Below are 24550 nucleotides of genomic sequence, written 5' to 3'. Positions count from 1 at the left end.
GTGGTGTCGGAGAAGACTTTTGAGAGTCCCATGGACTGCAAGGAGATCCAACCAGTCCATTCTGAAGGAGATCGGCCCTGGGATTTCTTTGGAAGGAATGATGCTAAAGCTGAAACTCCAGTTCTTTGGCCACCACATGCGAAGAGTTGACTCATTGGAAAAGACTCTGATGCTGGGAGGGAATGGGGCAAGAGGAGAAGGGGATGACAGAGGATGAGATGGCTGGATGGCATCACTGACTTGATGGATGTGAGTCTTAGTGAACGGGAGTTTGTGATGGACAGGGAGGCCTGGCGTGCTGCGATTCATTGGGTCGCAAAGAGTCGGACATGACTGACCGACTGATCTGATCTGATCTGATAAAAATTACATAATATATCAATATGCTATTTCCTATTATTAAGTTGTAATAAGTCTATGCTATGTGTATTGCTAGAATTTGTCATTTATGAAGCAAGGAGCATGATAAAATACATAATATTTTTTATATTTTTGGCTTTCAGAATAATTAAATAATCATCAAGAATGAAAATTAGAATTTTTTTTGGCTTTCAGAATAAGTAAATATAATCAATAATGAAAATTAGAAATAAGTTCATTCAGTTTATTATACATCAATCATAGCGAGAGTGTAACAGGAAGGAAGGACAGGGGTCTCCAAATGGAGGAAATAGGCTGCAAGTGTCAGACATTTTTTATCTCTCTCTTAAGTGGTAGGAGGAAACAAACTAGTGATATATTTATATATATATATATATATTTTTTCCCCTTCTCTATACAAATTTAAAGAGAGATTTCTCTTAAAATACTGTGTTGCCAATACTGTTTCTACCTGAATTTAACTATTCTCAAACCTTGAGTTAACCAATGCATTTTTCTTGTGGAAATGTTTGTCTTAAGCTATGTTAATATACTATGCATTTACCCCAGACTCTGTCTTCAAGTCGGTTCCACCTAATGGCTCAGAACTGACTTGACAAACCAGTATTTTATGCTTAGACATTGTTTCCCTAATCTGTGTAAATGAAACTATTTCTATGGTAATCTGCCTTTCTACAGGATTCAAGTCAATCGTTTTATGGCCCGGGATGACTCATCTGGTGCCAAGATTATCCCAAAATACATCTTATGGATGAGGGGCCTGGTCCCATTCTCTGAGTTTTAAGACATTCCTTTCTTTCGTTAACAGAGTGCTAATGACTATATATGGAGAAGGCAATGGCACCCCACTCCAGTACTCTTGCCTGGAAAATCCCATGGATGGAGGAGCCTGGTAGGCTGCAGTCCATGGGGTTGCGAAGAGTCAGACACGACTGAGGGACTTCACTTTTACTTTTCACTTTCATGCACTGGAGAAGGAAATGGCAACCCACTCCAATGTTCTTCCTTGGAGAATCCCAGGGACGGCAGAGCCTGGTGGGCTGCCATCTATGGGGTCGCATAGAGTCGGACATGACTGAAGTGACTTAGCAGCAGCAGCAACAGTGATTATATAACATCCAGCTAAAAACTAGCAGGCGGGGTACTCTTTCTGCCCCCTTCTGATACCTATGTCAGAAGCTTTCTCCATCTCCTTTATACTTTAATAAAACTTTATTACACAAAAGCTCTGAGTGATCAAGCCTCGTCTCTGGCTCCAGAGTGAATTCTTCTCCTCTGGAGGCCAAAAATCCTGGCATCTTTTCATGGTTCAGCAACAACCTTTCAATAGTTTCTTATATATTTAATGAAATAATTATCTATTGCTAAAACTAATATATCTTATAGTCAGAATACAATTTGAAAATTAGAGATATAAAATATTTAATTTCTTCTGAGTGTAAAAAACTTGAGTTGACTGTCATTGGAGATATCACCTTTGATATGATTTAATAAAATAGGTTTTAACTTCCTTATTAAATGTAGTGAAACTGCAAATCAAAAATAAATTTCTCTCTCACACACACATACATACACAGAGGTTTTATATTGAGACCATTTGCCTTGAGAAATTTGCTGTACAGCATTCTAGATACATTTTTAAATATTTTTATCAATGGTGACATTTATTCTTCAGTTTGAAAGTGCTTTTGAAATGGAGCAAGACCCTATGGTCCTTCCCCAGTAGGTCCTCAGCCTGTCTTCTGTGTGTGAAAAAAATAATAATAAATAAATAAATAGCCAACAATGAGTTTAATCAGAGAAGTGAGAAAATGCATAAACAAAAGAAAACAGTCAACCGAAACTGAATAATAGTTTAGTCATTAAGCAAAGTCCGGGATCTCAAGGACCTCCTCCTCCTCATGGGCTGTAGGTAATATTCTGAGCCTTTTGAACAGCGAGCAGTCAGACCCCACTTTTGATAACACTTTCATTGTGAGAAAAGTACTGAGAATAGCTTAAAGAATTGCTTATGTTTAAATACCTGGGGTTAGAGAGGATGGAAGATGCTGTTAGAATTAAATAATTTCTTTATGCTTTCTCTTGTTCTCACAGAATTCTCTGTCAAGTGTGATACATTTCTTGCTGGTAGTCAAAGCTTAGAAGGTGTGTCATTAAAAGAAATGTGTCATCATATCTACCACCCCACTATCCAGTATATCAGATTTGTTATTTGCCTGATATCAAATATCACCTATCAATGAGCATGTTTTATATGATTCACATACTTTGCATAAATATGATAGAAGCAGATATTAAGCCCTATGGGTTTGGGTGGCATTAACTAAATCATTAAAAAAACTAAGATCATGGTATCTGGTCCCACCACTTCATGGCAAATAGAAGGGGAAAAAATGGAAGCAGTGACAGATTTTATTTTCTTGGGCTCCAAAATCACTGCAAACATTGACTGTAGTCATGAAATTCAAAGATGCTTGCTCCTTGGGTATGAGAAACCTAGAGAGTGTATGAAAAAGCAGAGCTATCACTTTGCCAACAAAGGTCTGATAGTTAAAGCTATGGGTTTTCCAGTAGCCATGTACGTATGTGAAAGCTGTACCATAAAGAAGGTTGAGCACTGAAGAACTGATGTTTTTGAATTGTGGTGCTGGAGAAGACTCTTCAGAGTCCCTTGTACAGCAAGATCAAACCAGTCAATCCTAAAGGAAATCAACCCTACGTAGCCACTGAAAGGACTAATGCTGAGCTGAAGCTCCAATAATTTATCCACCCTAGTTAAGGCTATAGTTTTTCCTGTGGTCATGTACGGATGTGAGAGTTGGACTGTGAAGAAAGCTGAGCGCTGAAGAATTGACGCTTTTGAACAGTGGTGTTGGAGAAGACTCTTGAGAGTCCCTTGGACTGCAAGGAGATCCAACCAGTCCATTCTGAAGGAGATCAGCCCTGGGATTTCTTTGGAAGGAATGATGCTAAAGCTGAAACTCCAGTAATTTGGCCACCTCATGTGAAGAGTTGACTCATTGGAAAAGACTCTGATGCTGGGAGGGATTGGGGGCAGGAGGAGAAGGGGACGACAGAGGATGAGATGGCTGGATGGCATCACTGACTCGATGGACGTGAGTCTGGGTGAACTCCAGGAGTTGGTGATGGACAGGGAGGCCTGGCGTGCTGCGATTCATGGGGTCGTAAAGAGTCGGACACGACTGAGCGACTGAACTGAACTGATGTAAAGATGGGTTTCCCTTGTGCCTCAGCTGGTAAAGAATTCTCCTGTAATACAGGAAACCTGGGTTTGATCCCTGGGTTGGGAAGATCCCCTGGAGAAGGGAAAGGCTAACCACTCCAGTATTCTGGCCTGGAGAATTCCATGAACTATACAGTCCATGGGATTGCAAAGAGTCAGACATAACTGAGCGACTTTCACTTTCACTTGATGCAAAGAGTCAACTTACTAGAAAAGACCCTGATGCTGGGAAAGACTGACGGCAAAAAAAGAAGGGGACAGCAAGGGATGAGATGGTTGGATAGCATCACCGACTCATTGGAAATGAATCTGAGCAAACTCCAGGAGATAGCAAAGTATACGGGAGCCTGGCATGCTGCAGTCCTTGGGGTTGCAAATGGTTGGACATGACTTAGCAATTGAACAACAAGGACAACATTTGGCAGAATGACTTAAAAGTATAGGTAAGTCAATGTAAGTTTACAAAAACAAAACAAACTTCAGTTTAAATTACCCATCTTTCATGATAGAATGTGAACAGGTAGTGCAGTCTTTGGTGGGTCATGTTTAACTGTTTTCCCAATGCTTGATTTTCAGTAAGAAACAGTTTGCTATTGTTGTTTTTGTTGTTGTTTAGTTGCTACATTATATCTGACTCTTTTGTGACCCCACAGACTGTAGACCGCCAAGCTCCTCTGTCCATGGGATTTCCCAGGCAAGTATACTGAAGTGGGTTGCCATTTCCCTTTCCAGGCAATCTCCTGACCCAGGGATCTAATCTGAACCTTCTGCATTGGCAGGCAGGTTTTTCACCACTGAGTAACCAGGGAAGCAGATGAAGCAGTTTACTTTGAGTTTAATGGAGGAATCAAAATGCTCTATCAACAATAAAAGATAGGATTCCACTGCTGTAAGTGAGGGCTTCTAAGGTAGCTCAGTGGTAAAGAACCTGCCTGCTGAGCAGGAGACACAGGGTTCAATCCCTAGGTTGGGAAGATCCCCTGGAGAAGGAAATAGCAACCCACTTCAGTATTCTTGCCTGGAGAATCCCATGGACAGAGGAACTTGGTGGGCTACAGTCCAATGGCTTGCAAGTCGGACGTGACTTAGTGACTAAACAACAACTGTAAGAGAAGTTAAGGAAATAATGGGAAAACATTAAAATATGTGCATTTAAAATATATAGTAATAACTCAGGCAATGCATATTTAATCAGTTCAATGTTTTAACATTATGTGACAGTGAATTTCTTATCATTGGTTCTGTATCATAAGGTATACCTGTGCCAATGTTCCCAATAAACTTCTGAAGTGTGGAAGCATGAGATTAAAGTCTTTTTAAAAATATTACACAAGAATCCCCAGAGTGGCTGAAGGGGGAAAATTTAGCCACCAAACATGGTACTCGAGGACCTGTCAGGAGGGAAAGAATAAAAATATATTGATAACATTAAGCAATAATTGATCTCTGGTTCTAAGCTAAGCAGATTTCTACCTCACAGGGAAAAAAAAAAAAAAAAGCTGTTGTCAATAATGATGAAGTTGTTTCATCAACCTGGTGAATTTCTACCAAAGTGGTGACCCTTTCTATCACTCTCCAGTGGCAGGAAGGTGGGCGAGCAGTTTGTATTTGCATATTTAAGAATTTTCAGGGGAAACGATCTGTCTTCTGTTAAAATTAAGAACTGTATAAATGTGTGTGATGCTAGGGATTGCAACTATCTTTCTTTGGCTTCTGAAAAGTGGCTTATTCTAGTTGCAAGATAAAAACCAGGTATAATACATGTTTCTGAATGGTCATAGTAGATTTTTGCAGTGTTCTCATACTTAGAGATATAATGCCATGTATAACAGCAGAATGACAATGTGGCTAAAGAATAGCTCACCAGAAACATTCAAGGCAAACAACTGGTGGAGAAATGTGACCCAATATTTCCACCAGGTTCTTAAATCATTGCATTTTGGCAGTAGATTAGGTAGAAGGAGAGAAAGAAGAAAAAAAAATAAGGTAAGAGAGATAACCCAAGAGCTAGAAATAATGAAGCTATAGGCATTTCAAGTGACTTAAATAACTCCTTTTTATCAAATTTCACCTGTGTGTGCGAGGCGGTGTTGTTCAACATAACAGTTGAGAAGTAACTGTGTATTATTGATGGCTGTTCAGGCTCGTTCAGAGGGAGGAAAAGCTGAGCGCTTCTCCAGTGCGGCCTTATCTCCGTGAAGCAGCAGCTTTGGGAACGCAGGCCCTCCATCTGTGTTATAGTCTGATCTCAGCAGCTGAGGAACAGCAGGTGATAGACTCCTAACCTCTCGGGAGCTGGAACAATCAGACAGCAAAGAAAAAAATACCTGGCACAAATAACTCATTGCATCACCGCTGTTTACCTACCTAGAGCTCTTTGGAAATTATGCATTATCAGTTTCGAATCATACAGCTGAAGCAGCCTGATGTTTGATGCTGTTGTAGTGTTTGGCTGGTAGCCTGAATTTTAGTGGGTTATAGATTCTAGGTGTTTTATGAATATTGTGCCTTTGATGCTTGTTTTATTTCATTATAATGGACACCACTTGTGTTATTCTGTGCATTAAATTTTGCACAATTTGCCCTGTATGAGTACACATGTAGTTTGGGTGAATATTTTTGTACAAGTAGAAGGAAGAACTTTGAAAGAATTCCGTTTTTAAATGTTCAGCTGTTACTGTTGCTTTAATGAGCTGTTTTGTTTCTGCCTATCATTCAATCTGCTTAATGGGAAAGGAGAGCAGGAATTTGTTTTTTTCATATTTAGGTAGTCTGATACAGCATCTAAGCTGGAATAGGGAGCATGTAGAATTCCTTGGGATTGATCAGGGGTCTGCATAATTTTTTTAGGTATTCCTTTTTACTGGTCTTTATGCAACATGTAAATATATTCAAAACTTTTTAAAGGGCTGCAGATGGTTATTATGAGATTTTTTTTAAAGTTAAGCTTACCAAGTTATGGAAAATTGATGAGTTAATGAAAGAGAGAGAGAGACAATAATTGTCAACTATGAATTGGTGATGGTGAGTAAAAGATTTAGAAAAGTATACTATAAATGTGATATGTTGAGCCTTTTTCCCAGCTGAGTATATGTATCTCACTGGCTTCCCTTCATATGCTAACTGTGTGAGGGCAAGTTCCATAATCTATATATATCTCCCAGTTTCCTCACATGAAAAGTATGCAAAAGAAGATTAAATAGGACTATTGTGAAGAGTAAATGAGATAACCCATATTAACAACCTAGAATCATGCCCGGCACATGGTAAGTGCTTAGAAAATGCTATTATCTCTACCCAAATTCCCTTCCCCAGAGTCACCAAATAAAAAACCAACTTATCTGAATTATAAACTCAGGAATTCAACTATAGGGATTTAGTCACTGGACTATGGTTCAGTAAAGTCTATAGAATACCTAACACTCTATATTCCTTCTGGTTTTCAATGACAGTTGTGCAGGGTTCAGGGAGTATAATATGACACTCAAGAGAGGAATAAAATTCATGCTCAAATTGGGAAACAGTTGGCAGATGAAGAGACTTTTGAAGTCTTTTGTAGTGTTGGCACACATTGCCTATTTTGGATTTAATTAAGACTTCAAAAATTTAATTTTCTTAGAAGTAGTGTCCGTAATGTTCACATCCAGATACACTGTTTTTGTAAATAAAATTCTTGACCTTGTAGAGTAGCAGAGTATGTCACTCCAAAATGCTCCACTTTGGCATAAGGATTATTTTGAGCTGAAGGTAGTTGAGAGAAATTAGGTACAGGAAAAGCTCTCTGCACTACCCCTATATGTCTGAAAGTATTAATAGGACATAAATTTGCAAATATGTCTCCTCTCCCATCTCTACCAGGCAGGACAGACGTTAATTAACAGGGACAACTTTGCTGGTGATGGTTTAGTCACTCGTGTCCAACTCTTGCGACCCCACGAACTGTAGCCTGCCAGGCTCCTCTGTTCACAGGATTCTCCAGGCAAGAATACTGGAGTGGGTTGCCATTTCCTTCTCCAAGGGACCACTTTAGACTTCTGTCAATCCGGAGACTGTGATAGTGGAATCTCCATAACAAGCCTTGCTAAAACTAGCTCTTATCTAAACCATTAATTTTCCTTTTCCATATATCTGCTTTCCTACAATTTGCCACACGAGAAGCTCAAAGTCCTTTTCCTTTGTCTTCCTACTTCTCTAGAACTTTACTGTCTTTTGTTAAGGTGCTAGTAAGCCCAAGTTCCAACCATCTCTTGGAGTTATTCATCTCTAGGTGTTCTCATGTGTATGCATGATGCAAAAGCTAATAAAATTTATTTTGTTTTTATATTGTTAATCTGAATTTTGTCAGTTTAATTTCTGGACTTTAGGAATTGGGTCCAAAAATTTAATTTCTGGAGAACCTAGGAAGGTAGTTCAGTTCAGTTCAGTCACTTAGTCATGTCCGACTCTTTGCGACCCCATGAACTGCAGCACGCCAGGCCTCCCTGTCCATCACCAATTCCCGGAGTTAAGAAGGTAGAAGGGAAAATAATTTTTCCTCTTCTCTAGGATAATAGGTAAAGATGTTATGTGTTTCTAGTGTGTTACATTTTAAAACTGCCTTTATGCATAGTTCAAGAAGAGATAATTGTTACAAAAATTAAGGAGTTATATTAAGGCTCCATTTGTTCACTCACTAGTTAATATTTGGTGTTTTAGTTAGCAAAACTTTGATTTGTATAAAACAGAAACTCCTTCTGTGCAGAGTATGTAGAGGCTGCTCACTCAGCTGATTTCAGTCTTTTATATTTTAGAGTGAGTTTATTCCACAAATTCTTTTAATGTTTACAGATGATTAAAAGGAAAAATACCATGAAAAAAATGAGTGTCAGAAAGTGGGAAAGGGGCATAGTTAGGAAGTGTTAGGCAATTAGAATAGGAAATAGGAGTCCAGAATGGCCGTGGCTAAAAGATAAGGAAGGGGAGAGCCTGCGAAAATAGAACAAAGGAAGGTCCGAGGACTGGAGTGAGGACCTCAGGTAGAGCAAACAGCACTCCTGGCTGGCCCAATTTACATAGAGCAGGCCCAGGGAAAGGAAAAGACATATAAAAAGAAGAGCCAAAGGGCTGGGGGTCTCTCTATCACCAGCACGTTGGGGCACTCCCCAACTCTTCTCTTCGCGTCTTTGGGTTGGCATGCCCTCACGCCTCGAGGATGGATTTTCTGGCTATTTTCTAAGTAAAATAGAGCTGTAACATGGAGCTGTAACACTGATCTGTTTAAGAGCTATAACACAGTCCGTTCGAGACCTGAGAGCTATAACATGGTCTGTCCAAGACCCAAGAGCTGTGATGAGCCAAGGGCTTTAATGTCTGTTACTCCAAATCTTTGTTGTGACGAGACAGAACCTAGGAGCATACACTCGCCTGACAGAAGTAAGGTGATATAACATGGAAATGTGAAGTACTACAGAAACTTTTTTCCCTCTTTATAATTCTCTAGAGTCTGCCCTTCTGTACTCAAAGTCAGGGTGAGGCAAGGAACCCCCAGAGGCCACTGCAGAGGGACAGTCTGGGAGAAGGAATGAAGTCCAATAAATCTAGGTCATCATAATTTAACAGAGGGATCATGCAGGTAGACCAGAACTGGGAAAACCCAGACTACATAAAAAGAATAAAGCTCTTCACCAGTGCCATTTGGAGCCATGTCTGATCCTGGGGCAAAAGCATAAGTGTGCTCTCTAATATGCACTTATCTGAAGTATCAACGAATTCCATTTTTTTCCATGGAAAAAAGTTAATAAAAGCTCTGCTACTGCTGCTGCTAAGTCGCTTCAGTCGTGTCCAACTCTGTGCGACCCCATAGACGGCAGCCCACCAGGCTCCCCCATCCCTGGGATTCTCCAGGCAAGAACATTGGAGTGGGTTGCCATTTCCTTCTCCAATGCATGAAAGTGAAAAGTGAAAGGGAAGTCGCTCAGTCGTGTCTGACTCTTAGCGACCCCACGGACTGCATCCTTCCAGGCTCCTCCGTCCATGGGATTTTTCCAGGCAAGAGTACTGGAGTGGGGTGCCACTGCCTTCTCCGAATAAAAGCTCTATAATAAGACATTTGTAACTAGATATAAAGCCGTACATTGCCCAGTTGCTCCTATGCTCCTGTCCATCCTCATTAACCCACTCCATGCGATGTGACAGAAATGCAGCCCTGCCAGGAAACCAGGCACTTGTTAGAAATAATTCTTTAATAAAATAAAATAAAAACTATTTTTTCTACCCAACACAGGGTCTTAAACCAATGATAATCTTTATTTATAATTATGTTCACCATAGATATTTTTTAGCATTGACTTTTACTTTTAAAATATTGCATTAAAAAATGTTATTTAACTGCTAGATTATTTTGGTGCTCCCTCACATTTTGGGCTGAGATAAATGCTTTACTTGCCTCACCCTAAACATAACTCTTTTGCTTATACACAAGTTTCCAGATCAGTAGAAGTAAGAGTAACAGAGGAGGACAAAGCAATTATAGAACTGTGACAGTAATATAATTACATAGAATTTTATGTGTGGTTCACGTTTTCTTCCTCATCAAGCCTGTTGTTTGTCGTTCTTTTTTATTATATTTCCACAGAGATTAGGACTTCTATCACCATGTTAATTTGAAGTAGAGACATTCTGCATCTTTGTCATATTTGTGGTATTAAAGGAAATGTTTCTAATGCTTCATCGTTAGGAATAATATTGCTCTAGTTGTCAGTTATTGTTTATCAGGTTAAGGATTTATCATTGCATTTTGTTCAGCTATTAAGTGATATTTCTCTTTAATCTGTTGTCATATTATTAATTATATTAATTGATTTTCTAATATCAAACTATCCTAAAATTGTTTTGATTCTCTGCTAATTAGATTTTTCTACATTTTCTTATAGGATTTTCTAAGTTTATCATTTTCTTTTATCATGTTATCATCTGAAACTTATATCAGTATTATACTGGATGGACTCAAAAAGGATTCAGAAAGCATTCTTTCATTTTTTTAGCCACTGGTGTTTTATACTGAATTTAAATGATTTATTCCTTAACATTTTGGTAGACTTCACCAAAAACCATTGAAACTCTAATTTTCTTTGTGGAAAGATCTTTAAATTCTGGATCTATTACTTAAAGGCATTTCAATTATTCTTTGCAAAATTTGGAAAGTTGTGTTTGTCTATGTATTTTTTCAATTTTTCTGCTTTCAAATTTTTTAGCAAAGTTTTTATGGTTCTATTTCTTCTAATATCTATTTCGCTAAATTGTGATCTTCAAGAAATATGTCCTTATCATCAAAATTTAATTTTTTGGTGGGATAAAGTTGTTGATAATATCTTCTTATTACAGTTTTCACATTTTCAAGATCTGTAGTGATATCCCCTTTCCTTTCCTGATATTTTAAATTTGTGATTTCTGGATTTGTTGATCAGTCTTACTTAAGGTCTGTCACTTTGGTTAATCATTTCAAAGAAGGAATCTGTGGCTTTGTTGAGTCTCACTTTTGCATATTTGTTTGCAAGGTTTTGATGTTGCAGGTCATGCTCTTTGGGAAGCAGACCACAGTGAAATTTAGCACAGGAGGTTGATTACGCAGTGTTCTTAGAATTAACTGCTGCAGAAGGGAAAGAATTAAAAGACAAAGGAGGTGGGTTATGGTTCTTTTACAAAAAATCTTCAGTGTACTCCACAGAGAGTTTCAAATGGCATTTTAGAGTTCTTCTGAGATAATGGGACTGGGCCAGGACTTTATATCCTTGCATCCACAACTGGAAAAGACCCTGATGCTGGGAAAGAGTGAAAGCAAAAGGAGAAGGGGGCAGCAGAGGATGAAATGGTTGGATAGCATAACCGATTCAGTCGACATGAATTTGAGCAAACTCTGGGAGTTAGTGAAGGAGAGGGGAGACTGATGTGCTGCAGTCCTTAGGGTCGCAAAGAGTTGGACATGATCTAGTGACTGAACAACAACAAAACACAATTGTGCTTCAGGGAAGGGAGAAGAACTTCCAGAAAGACAGTTCCACCACTCTGTGAGCTCACAGAATAATAGCTAAGTAAATAGGTGTTAAAGTACAAGTCCACTTTGGAACTTAAAATACCAATTTTTAAATTCTACTCAAACCCACTTCCACACATGTGTTAGGAGTAACAGCTTCTCCATAACTCTGGTGTGCTTCTGTTTTATTTATTTATTCATTTTCCTACTGCAAACTCATGGGAGAGAAAAACCACAGCTACCAACTGTGTAGCAGATCTCCAAGCTGTGACTGATACTCAATATCACTCTCCTTATCATGGACTGAATGTTTGTTTCTCCCAAAAATTCATATGTTGAAGCCCTAACCCCAACCTGATGGTATTTGAAGTAGGCGCCTTTGGGGGATAATTAAATTTAGATAAGGTAATGAGGGTGGGGCCTCCATGATGGGGTCACTGTCTTTATAAGAAGAGAAAGAGAGACCAGCACCCTCTTGTGCTCTTTCTCTCTATTAGATATGACCTTTATCTTGTGAGGACATAGCAAGAAGTTTATGCAAACTATCTGCAATGCAAGGAAGGCCCCTCACCAGGAACTGAATCTGCCAGCACCTTGATCTTGGACTTGCAGCCTCCAGAACTGAGAAAAATAAATGTTTACTATTTAAGCCACTCAGTCCAGAATACTGCATGATAACCATCCAAGCTGAAACACATTTCTTAACTACAGACTTCCATTTCCTTCAGTCTTAAATAGCATCTCTGTTGGTTTCTATGACCTAACTTTGGATAACTCAGACCTTCATTCATGAGGCTTCTATAACCTTAGTCGCTATGCCTTCTCAGGCACCAGCTGCTGTATTATTGCATTTACTCTCAATATTGGACAGTGAGAGACACTCAAGTGGATCAGTTCAGTTGCTCAATTGTGTCTGACTCTTTGCAACCCTATGGACTTCAGCACGCCAGGCTTCCCTGTACATCACCAACTCCTGGAACTTGCTCAAACTCATGTCCATTGAGTTGGTGATGCCATCCTACCATCTCATCTTCTGTCGTCCCCTTCTCCTCCTGCCCTCACTCTTTCCAAGCATCAGGGTCTTTTCCAATGAGTCAGTTCTTTGCATCAGGTGGCCAAAGTATTAGAGTTTCAGCTTCAGCAGCAGTCCTTCCAATGAATATTCAGGACTGATTTCCTTTAGGATGAATTGATTGGATCTCTTTGCAGTCCAAGGGACTCTCAAGAATCTTCTCCAACACCACAGTTCAAAAGCATCAATTCTTCAGTGCTCAGCTTTCTTTATAGTCCAACTCTCACATCCATACTTGATCACTGGAAAAACAATAGCTTTGACTAGACAAACCTTTGTTGGTATTGTCTCTGCTTTTTAATATGCTGTCTAGGTTGGTCATAACTTTTCTTCCAAGGAGTAAGCATCTTTTAATTTCATGGCTGCAGTCACCATCTGCAGTGATTTTGGAGCCCAAGAAAATAAAGTCTCTCACTGTTTCCATCATTTCCCAATCTCTTTGCCATGAAGCGACTGGACCAGATGCCATGATCTTATCTTGTACAAGAGCTCTACCTCTTCCTGAAGCTCAGATCGACTAGTGTCTCCAGTATGGTGAACTTCTCACCTGGCTCGTTGGAAAAAATTGCCCAAAGTACTCAGGAAAAAGTCATAGCTTAAGTTTGTCCCAGGGCCAAGTGCATTCTACCTTTGTTAAATAACTGGGGTGATGTTGAGTTATTCCTATTTTAAGATCTTGATTTTTGACTCATGTATTCTAACTATTGAGAAAACAAAACCAGATTAGGTTGTTGATTTAGAATAATTACAAATCCTAGAAAATGACATGCCATCTTTGCATGGTCTCATGTCTGAGCTAAGCACCTCATTGGAAATGTTAACTGCCCATGTCACTGTTGTGCCCTGTGACTGATTGCTCTCCATGCAGAATGGTGCTGTTAGGCTATTAGGGAACTTGGTGCTTGTCCCTGTATGTCTGGATGTCATGCAGTGGCAATAAACATACTGGTGTTGGAGATAGGGAGCCCATACCATAGAAAGCATGCATAGACTCCTTCATACCAACACAGTTTCCATTTTCACATGCCCATCGTGCCAGCACTTTCAGGTTGCTGTCAACTGAGCAAGTCACTCTGGGAACCAAGGGGGTTTTTATGTTTGTTTGTTTGCTTTTAGTACTTTAATTCTTCTTCCAGAGTTAGTGTGCACTGAAGAATGTGAACGTTTATAACATCTAATATATGGACTGGAGCAGCATCCTCAGATGTAGAATATGTCACCTCCTATATCCAAAAATTCTACCTAATGTTGGGCTTCCTTCCTGACTGTGAGCAGTGCAATAAGTAACCATTTCTCCTTTACTTTTAGATATCCCATGATGCCCCAAACCACTGAACTCCTAAGTTTCACTAATCTGGCAGCCCTTATTTTTTATTGTACAGGAGAGAGATTAATCTTCTTTATTAGTATTCAGTTGTTCAATTTACCATTTACCACCTCATCTTCGTTAAGTTACATTGGCAAATATGATAAAAACCAACCGACTACATATTTTTTGCATACATTTCTGGATTACATTCTCTTTCACTAATTTAAATACCCACTGTCACCTATCATACATCTTAAAATCAGGAACTGTGTGTTCTTCAACATTGCTCTTCATTTTTAAAGTCACTTTGACTATTCTAGGTTCTTAGCATTACATAGAAATTTTAGAATCAGCTTGTCAATTTCTACAAAAGTCCTGCTAAAATTTTAAAGTATTAAAAATTCAGTTTCATTGTCTTCTGGATGATAGTGTTTCAGATGCAAATGTGCTAATATTCTTATTTTGACTCCTCAGTAAATAACATGTTATTTTTCTCTAGCTGCCTATTTTGCTGGGTTAAATCTAAGGTTAGTGTTATTGTCAGCTTGATACTTTTAAGCTTTTTAGGGTAGGTTTAGAGGATTCTTTACCTAAGGATTACTTTAACTGAGGTACTAAGGCATGACCCCTCTGATGTCTCCACTGGATGTTCTGGCTGGTTTGAAAGCAAACATTTGAGCTCAAAACAGCAGCACCCTGTTTGAGCTCTAGAAATTATTCACCTAAAAGCTCCCAGCTTATTAAATTTCTTCCATGCAAGTACAATTTAGTGTTTAGTAACAGACGAAAGGAGGCTTCTTTGTGTGTTCCTGAATATTCTCCTCCAGGTATTTCTTTTTCTTTGGTAATCTACTTTACAGATGCCACATTCCAGGTATCTCAGGATCCCCTTACTCTGGTCTCTGAAACTCAGTGAGATCATGTCAGCACTCAGCCTTCTGCAGCACAGTTTGGAAAATACTTCCAGGCAAATCATGGGGCTCATCTTGCTTGTTTCTTTTTTCCTTGGACTACAATCCTATGTTGCCCATTATCCTATATCTGAAAGCATTCGGCTAATACATTTTCTAAGTTTTCTATATGTTTATAGAAAACTCCAGTCCCTGCTATTTATCTTGACTAGAGCAGTGTTCTGTATTTGCTCATTCTTGATAACATTTTGTAGTTTACTGATTTTGTGACCCACCTATTATTTGCTTAAACATTTTATATATGATCTTTCTACATTCAATTTCTAATCATTCCAATATCTGATGCCATTAGGAATCTAAATACTTATTGCTTCGGGCACCTCATTCACTATGGCTTGATTTATTTAATTTCAACATTTGGATAGTCTAAAATCAATGCTTCACCAGGAGGTATAAAAAAATTATTTCTCCTAGGAGCCTGGTTTTGTAAGAACTGTGACCAGGCTTCCTAACATACTGTCTGGTTCCAAGATCAGCTCTCTCTGGCTTAGTCTTAGAGCACAATGCTAATAGCAGCATTTATCTCAGACTAGCTCTGTCTACCTTTCCCTTTGTGTCTTGAAGGCAGTTTACTGTTCCTTGACTCTTTCTTAGGATTCAGGTCATTTTTTTGTATGTTTGTTAGGTTATTTATTCAAGGGATGCTTAGAGATTTATTTATCTCCCTTTAAGCACAGCAATTCATTGAAATGCAGATTTTTAAATAAACAATATAGACTCTTTTCCCTCAGGAGGTACTTACGTTGATTTTAAAGGTCTTTTTTTATATCTGGTTTTACTACAATATATCAATGTGTAATTTTGTTTTATCTCATTCCAGATTCAGTGCGCTTCTCAAAATTAGGATTCATACAATTTACCAATTTTTTAAAAAATTCATAGTTACTATCCTTTCCCCATTCCATCTATCCTATTTTATCACCTTTTTTTCATCTTTTTTCTCTCTCAAACTCGCTTTAGCCTATGTAAAATCCTCAACCCTTTATGTTTGTTAATGGTCTCTTGGGAAGAGTTTTTGTTTTTTTACCATTGTGTCAGAACCTACAATTTGTTTCCTCAATATCCACATTCTCCTTTTAGTAACACAGTTCTTAGATAGGTAATTGTCCACCCACGTAATATTTTCCAGGCTTAGGTCTGAACAGTTGTGTCCTCCCCAAACCCATATGTTAAAAACCTAATGCCCAAGGTGATTAGGTCACGACAATGGAACTCTCATGAGTGGGACCAGTACCTTCATAAAAGAGGCTTCACAGAGATCCCTTGTGCCTTCCACCACAAGAGGATACAGGGAGAAGGTGCAGTCTGGGACGTGCATGTGTGCTAAGTCACCTCAGTTGTGTCTGACTTTTTGCAACCCCATGGACTGTAGCCCGCCAGGCTCCTCTGCCTATGCAATTCTCCAGACAAGAATACTAGAGTGGTTTGCCATGTCCTCCTCCAAGGGATCTTCCCAATCCATGGATCAAACCTGCATCTCCTGCTTTGCTAGCAGATTCTTTACATCTAGCACCACCTGGGAAACGACATCTGGGATGTGGGTCCTTGCCAAACACCTAATATATCAGTACCAAGATCTTGAACTTCCTAACCTCCAGGACTTTAAAAAATAAATTCTTTTATTTATAAACCATCCAATATAAGATATTTTTTGTAGTAGCCAGAACAGACTAAGACAGAAGTCTTCAGCTAGTTCCAGCAAGTCACCCTCAAGTCTTCTAGCTGATACCACAAACAATGTGGAAGCAGAGACAAACTATCCCATCTGAGACTGAGTTCATAACCCAAAGAAACCATGAGGTAATGAGATTTCTGTAATGTAAGCCACTAGGCAACAAGGAATACAATCTTTAGTTCTTCACACTCCTTTGACTGGATCATTTTTTCTCTTGCTTTGTGATTTTGTATTTAGAACCCATTTTAGAGGGATTTGACCTGAAAAGACACCAGAAGAATGTTAACACTAGATTGCTTGTATTTGTTATTGTCAGGTGAGTGCAGGGATTCATTGATCTGTGTACAACTTGACATTGATGGTTTTAGCTTAAGAATACCCAGATCATAATCGTTATATAAATTTGAACCCCAAGTTTATATGAGGTGAAAAATCCATTGTCTTTATTTACATTTCTCTGAAAGCATTACTTGATACAATGATTTGCATATAGGTGTTCTATGTTGGGGGTGATCCCAAGAAATCAGAATGAGAGACTAAAGATGATAAAGCAAGAAAAGATGTGATGTGATACCAATAAAGGGCAGGCTATTGCGCTATAGTCATACCTGGAGGCAAGTGGGGCTCAAACTTCCAAAGGGTCTTCTGAGATACAATGTGGGATGTTCCTCAGAATCTTGCCTTTGAAGGGAGGGAATTGAGAAATATTTTTCCTGATTCCCATCTTCCAATGACTGAGGATTGTTCAACAGGTGCTATAGGCTTCAGAAAAAAACTGGGGGTAGAAGGTAGTAACTTGAGATGGGAAGTCTGCTAAATGCACGGAAAGTATCACCATCACTGGAGCTGAAATTGAAGATGGTTCTAGAACACATGATATATAGAGAGCCTCTAAAGCATCTGCTATACATATAATTTCAAATACTAAGGGGGATATTTTTTACTCTCCATCTAGAGACCCATTTGAATGCAGAGTTCCAAAGAATAGCAAGCAGAGATAAGAAAGCCTTCCTCAGCGATCAATGCAAAGAAATAGAGGGAAAAATAGAATAGGAAAGACTAGAGATCTCTTCAAGAAAATTAGAGATACCCAGTGAACATTTCATGCAAAGATAGGCTCAATACAGGACAGAAATGGTATGGACCTAACAGAAGCAGAAGATATTAAGAAGAGGTGGCAAGAATACACAGAACTATACAAAAAAGATCTTCATGACCCAGATAACCACAATGGTGTGACTCTCCTAGAGCCAGACATCCTGGAATGTGAAGTCAAGTGGGCCTTAGGAAGCATCACTACAAACAAAGCTAGTGGAGGTGATGGAATTCCAGTTGAGCTATTTCAAATTCTAAAAGACGATGCTGTGAAAGTGCTGCACTCAATATGCCAGCAAATTTGGAAAACTCAGCACTGGCCATAGGATGGGAAAGGTCAGTTTTCATTCCAATCCCAAAGAAAGGTAATGCCAAAGAATGCTCAAACTACCGCACAATTGCACTCATCTCACACACTAGTAAAGTAATGCTCAAAATTCTCCAAGCCAGGTTTCAGCAATATGTGAACTGTGAACTTCCAGATGTTCAAGCTGGTTTTAGGAAAGGCAGAGGAACCAGAGATCAAATTGCCAACGTCTGCTGGATCATCGAAAAAACAAGAGAGTTCCAGAAAAACATCTATTTCTGCTTTATTGACTGTGCCAAAACCTTTGACTGTGTGGATCACAATAAACTGTGGAAAATTCTGAAAGAGATGAGAATATCAGACCACCTGACCTGCCTCTTGAGAAACCTGTATACAGGTCAGGAAGCAACAGCTAGAACTGGGCATGGAACAACAGACTGGTTCCAAAAAGGAAAAGGAGTACGTCAAGGCTGTATATTGTCACCCTGTTTATTTAACTTATATGCAAAGTACATCACGAGAAATGCTGTGCTGGAAGAAGCACAAGCTAGAATCAAGATTGCCAGGAGAAATATCAATAACCTCAGATATGCAGATGATACCACCCTTATGGCAGAAAGTGAAGAAGAACTAAAGGGCCTCTTGATGAAAGTGAAAGAAGAGAGTGAAAAAGTTGGCTTAAAGCTCAACATTCAGAAAATGAAGATCATGGCATGTGGTCCCATCACTTCATGGCAAATGGATAGGGAAACAGTGGAAACAGTGCTGAATTTATTTTTCTGGGCTCCAAAATCACTGTGGATGGTGATTGCAGCCATGAAATTAAAAGACGCTTGCTCCTTGGAAGGAAAGTTATGACCAACCTAGACAGCATATTAAATAGCAGAGACATTACTTTGTCAACAAAGGTCCGTGTAGTCAAGGCTATGGTTTTTCCAGTAGTCATGTATGGATGTGAGAGTTGGACTATAAAAAAAGCTGAGCGCTGAAGAATTGATGCTTTCAAACTGTGGTGTTGGAGAAGTCCCTTGAGAGTCCCTTGGACTGCAAGCAGTCCATCCTAAAGGAGATCAGTCCTGGGTGTTCATTGGATGGACTGCTGTTGAAGCTGAAACTCCAATATTTTGGCCACCTGATACAGAGAGCTGACTCATTTGAAAAGACTCTGATGCTGGGAAAGATTGAGGGCAGGAGAAGGGGACAAGGGAGGATGAGATGGTTGGATGGCATCACCGACACAATGGACGTGGATTTGGGTGGACTCCAGGAGTTGGTGATGGACAGGGAGGCCTGGCATGCTGCGGTTCATGCGGTCACAAAGAGTTGGACACGAATGAGTGACTGAACTGACTGACAGAGACCGTGTCATAATAATAATAATTTTTTAAAAAAGCTTCTGCTTTATCTTAGTTGCTGGTGGGAGGACTATTTTTAACTCCATCACTTCATTGACAACTGATCACTTTGTGGATCCCAACTTTAGAGGGAAGACTCAGTTACAACTCATTACCAGCATCCCCACTTCATCTTCTATTCTGATGTGGACACTGGAACCAAGCTACTAAATTAATTTCTTAATTTTTTACTGTTCCCTGACAGTAAAGCTGCAACATCAGCTTATAAATTTACCACTATACTCTACCAACTCTTCATCAATCTGAAGCATAGATATTCTCTTTACTGAAAGTTCAGCTTTATATTTAAAATATTTGTTCTTTAGCATTTTCATCCAGTATTTTAGGTGTTTACAACAAGAAAGTATTGAATATATCTAGTCAAACATGTTAGCAAAATGGAAACCCCTATCTTCTTGCTTGATTGCCATATGGAAATTGTTTGAGAAAAGAAATACTAGCCTGTATGTCATCAAATTCTAATCATTCTCCAATGATGGAGAAAGCATTTTGAATACAAAGATCCTAATAGTATCTCTAAAATAAAATTTGGGACATAATGAGTGTGGGGGTAGAATGAAAGGGGATGGGACTGACATGCAGGACAAAGTCATTTTGTTTTGGCTGTAAATGTAATTCCCTAATGTTTAGCCTAAGACTGAAACCATATTTAATTTCAGGCTAAATGAGTAGAGCATTGCAGTGATCATCTAAATAATTCATGCCAAAATAAGACATAAGTGTGTTTTGCATATATTATGTAGCTATTCCAGGATACTATTTATTTTCAGAGAATATTAGCATGGGGTTAAAACTGTCTCGTCATCCTAAATTTCTACAATTATAATCTAAGTATATTTTAGTATTTTATAGCCTTCTATCAGGAGATGAGAGAAAAAGACATTTACTCTTCTCCATTTTATACTTCCCTGGGCTTCTTAGCAAGTGTCCATTTTCATCTCTTCCTTCTGTTGCTAAGGAAGCTTAGTTCTCTTTGCTATCTCTGACAGGTTTTCTTATCTAAATTGTTAATCATAGTTGAGGCTCTCCTTTGACGAAGTGCAACTCCTTGAAACCATAAATTAATGTAAATCTAGTTATCAAGATTTTTCTAGTTCTTACCCTTTGCTTCTAAAGAAGTCCTAATGTTTGAAAATGGCCAGTGGTTCACAAGACTGACCACGCATTAAAAATCAGCCCAAGGGCCTCCCTCATGTCTCAGTGATAAAGAATTGTGCCTGCCAATGCAGGGTACATTGGTTTGATCCCTGACCTGGGAAGATCCCACATGCTGTGAAGCATCTAAGCCTATCTGCCAGAACTATTGAGCTCTAGAGCTAGGGAACAATTACACATAAAGTTAAATGTTGATGCCTTTTTAAAACAGATATATTTATCATACAACATTATGTAATTTTAAGGTGTACGATACATGGATTCCATACATTTATATTGTAATATAATTCCTCAGAAAAAGTTCTAATAAATGAAAATCTAGAAACCAGGAAATGTCATTTAACAATTTGTGCCTTAATAAATTTGGTAAGGAGGCAGTTTAGGGAAGGCTTATAGAATTTGTACTATTAAGTCATAGCAGGTATTAATTTGATAGCTAAATAGAAATTGAGGAACATCCATGAGAAAACTCTGTAGAAAGCAAGGCAAGAAAATGTAGACAGCTGACAGAAATAAATTTTAGAAGGAGATTTGGAAGCACATTATAGTGTTTCAGAATATCAGTAAGATTTTTGGTACCGTTCTTTTCTAGTAAAAGGGAAGGGAAAATTTGAGTAATTCTCAGAAGTTCCTCATGATCTGCATATTTAAACTATGCAGTTCACAAATTTGCTCAATGTTCAACTCCATGAGTAATCTCAAAGTACTGTAACAATTCTTAACTTCACGTGTAGCATAAGATTATTTTAGCTAGCAATATTCAAAATTATGAATATGACATTACAGATTCATATAATCATCTGATATTATGTTTTAACGTTAAGTGGACACACTTTGGAAATAGAATATTATTGTTCATTTAAACAAACACTGAGCTGATTGGTTCATAAGAAAAAAAAATCTCTTCATCTGTTTATTTGATATCCACTACAATTATTTTTTATTAAATGTAAAGGGAGCTCTATAAAGGGATTTGATTCATTCTAACTAAACTTTTCATGCAGCAAATATTCAACATATTTCATGCCATTAAATTTATTTGGTCTTTAATTTTTCTTTATATGCCATATAACCATTTCAACTATAATTCTTTTTCTCCAACATAATTTTTCTCATTTGAAGTCATATGAAAGTCTAGACAATATTGAAAAATATAAGAACATGAAATATAAAAATATATAGAACAATGTCAAAACCAACCCCAAACTCTCAAAACACAAGCAATGTTTTTAACAATTACAATGACATCAAGGAGAAATTAACAATAACACAATAATAGTGGGAGACTTTAATACCCCACTCACACTTATGGATACATCAACTAAACAGAAAATTAACCAGGAAAAAAAAAAAAAAAAACATGTATCTATAAAGCTCACTAAAGCAAAGCACAGTAAAATGAGGTATGGCAATAAAAGGCGTTAAATTTATCAAAAAAAAATAATAAAGTGCTGAAAAATTAAAAAAAAAAAAAAACAATTACAATGACATGTGCAGAGTCAAGTATGTGTTCAGAGTCATGTGCTTCTTTTGAATAACTTGACCTTAGTGCTAAGCCTAGCTAAAAATGTGGATGTCTCCTTTCAGGGTGATTTTCTTCTCTTGAATTCCCTGCAATCAAGCACATGTCTTTATAATTATAAATATCAGATGTAATTTAATATATTTGATCATCTACTGGGATGCAAAAGAATATCTGTTTTCTGGTCCAGAAGCCTCTTTACCTTCGCACATACACAGAGACGAGAAGAGTGCCTCCACGCTTTACTCAACAGGAAAACACCCACCTAATCCCACTTACAAAGAGCATGTTTAGCTCATACCCGGGCAGTGGTGAGGGGGAGAACAGTGGGGAGAGCCAGGCACTGGAGCCTCTGCCCTCTCCTTCTCTGCCCATTTCCATCCAGTACTAACAATACCTGAACTTAAGTCATGGAAAATTTTTAATGACTTTGAGAACAAATATATTGTAGGTTGCAAATTTGAATATTACATTTAACAAATAGTTTCATGTATTTAACAAGTATTTTCCTGAAAAACACCACAGTGGAACAATATTCATTTTCTTTTACCATCTTTGAATGATAATTTTGAACATAAAAATCAAGCTTTCAGTTATAACCTGAAAGTCAATTTTCCCTAAAGATGTTTATTGTCTTAGGAAACTAAACTAAAGGGATCTTCCTCTTTAGCTATATACTTAAAATCTGTTATATAATTTATATTGAATTTAACAAGGAATTAGGCAATATATTATAACATAGTCTGCTCGTAATAGGGAATGGCAGTTTTGTTTAATGATTATTAAAGAGCTTTCTTGTCAAAATACATCATCAATACACATTATTAAACTGTCATGGAATTTGAAACACAAACTACATTAATCATTTCCTTTTCATCTTCCTCATATTTTCCCTCTACATCTTGCACACAAGTGACACCTACAGAAATTTGGTTGCAAAGTTACTCACTACTTTGAAGCGGATGCCCACCAGAGCTTGATGGGCACAGCATCACTCAGGTTCCTTCACATTTCCTATTCCAGAAATTAATCACAGAGAATGGAAAAGCGGATTATGTGTTTTTTTCTTCCTTGCAAAATTTAAGTTCAAACTGAATGCCAATTCTACCATCATGCATTACCCTCCCAACTAAGAGGGAAGGCTAATAATTAAATACAACTTAGAAAGTGAATTGATCCTGCCCTGCAGCATAACTTCTGTCAAGTTGGAGGAAACTATTTCCAAAATATGGGAGTCAGGATAAAATGAGTTGAAATACAAATTTCTTCCTTATTTCTATTGTATTATTGCTACCCGGTTTCCTCCCCAGGACTGTCATACTTCTATAAAATGAAAGCAAATATGATTCAATCGCAATAGAATAAGCACAATCCCAAGAAGGAAGCTAAAATGATATATCAGGAGTGACATGAGATATGATGTAAGAAAAAAATCTTACTTGCTTTTCAGCAGTCATTGTAGATGTATTAGCAAATGATGACAGCTTTCCAAAGCTTTTCATGGCTCTCATTATAAACTTTATCTTAGCTCTCCAACATGCTCAGTAGTTCTTTCCAGTTATTGTTACTCAGATTTCTTTTTTGCAGGACAGAGGTTTGAACAGATACCATTCTTTATTTTTCCTGAAATACAAAAGTGCAATAATAAAGTTACCTTATAATGTTTTAAAGAAAATTATAGATATAAAAATTGAGAAATATTTCCTTTGAGAATCTGAACCTAAAATCTTAGGACAAAAAATGAAGTCTAAAGCTGATTGCTGGATGATGGAGAATTATGAGCTATTTCCCAGTGTGTGTGTGTGTTGTATAAAGTTTTTATAACTTTATTTTCATTTCCATATTTCCATTAAAATGAAGTAGTATTTTCCCAGAAGATTCTAGTTTGCTAGGAACTCATAAAATTAGAAACTAGAACTAAAAAAGAAATGGAGGGAATCACATTTAGCTCCTCTTTATTGCTTATATCAGCATCATATAATAGTGATGAAGCAGTAGTTCTCATTTTGATCTTTTGAACTCCTATATATGTACGGAATCTCAGCTTCAGCAATCAAAGTTGTGTTTGCTAAGGATTCATTATATTCTTTTGAGTAAATAAGTACAATAATTTGACCTACAATGTTCTTTTACCTGTATTCGACTCTCGTCTTCAGTGATACGCTAAAACCCAAATGGGAAGCATATCTATCTCTGGGTAATGGATGCCCAAATGACAGTACAAACATATTAGGCACATTTGGACATGAGGTATAGCTCAGTGGTTATTATACTTCAGAGTGCAGTACTCCTTTTGTGCATCAGGCAACTCATAACTTATCAATGTTCTGAATATTTTTACAGTTAGGTAGCTTGATTATTTGCCATTTTAGACCACTGACAGACACATTTCT

This window comes from Bos taurus, chromosome 10 (genome assembly GCF_002263795.3).
Source record: "Bos taurus isolate L1 Dominette 01449 registration number 42190680 breed Hereford chromosome 10, ARS-UCD2.0, whole genome shotgun sequence".
Classification (NCBI taxonomy): Eukaryota; Metazoa; Chordata; class Mammalia; order Artiodactyla; family Bovidae; genus Bos; species Bos taurus.
This window is presented reverse-complemented; position numbering follows the sequence as displayed.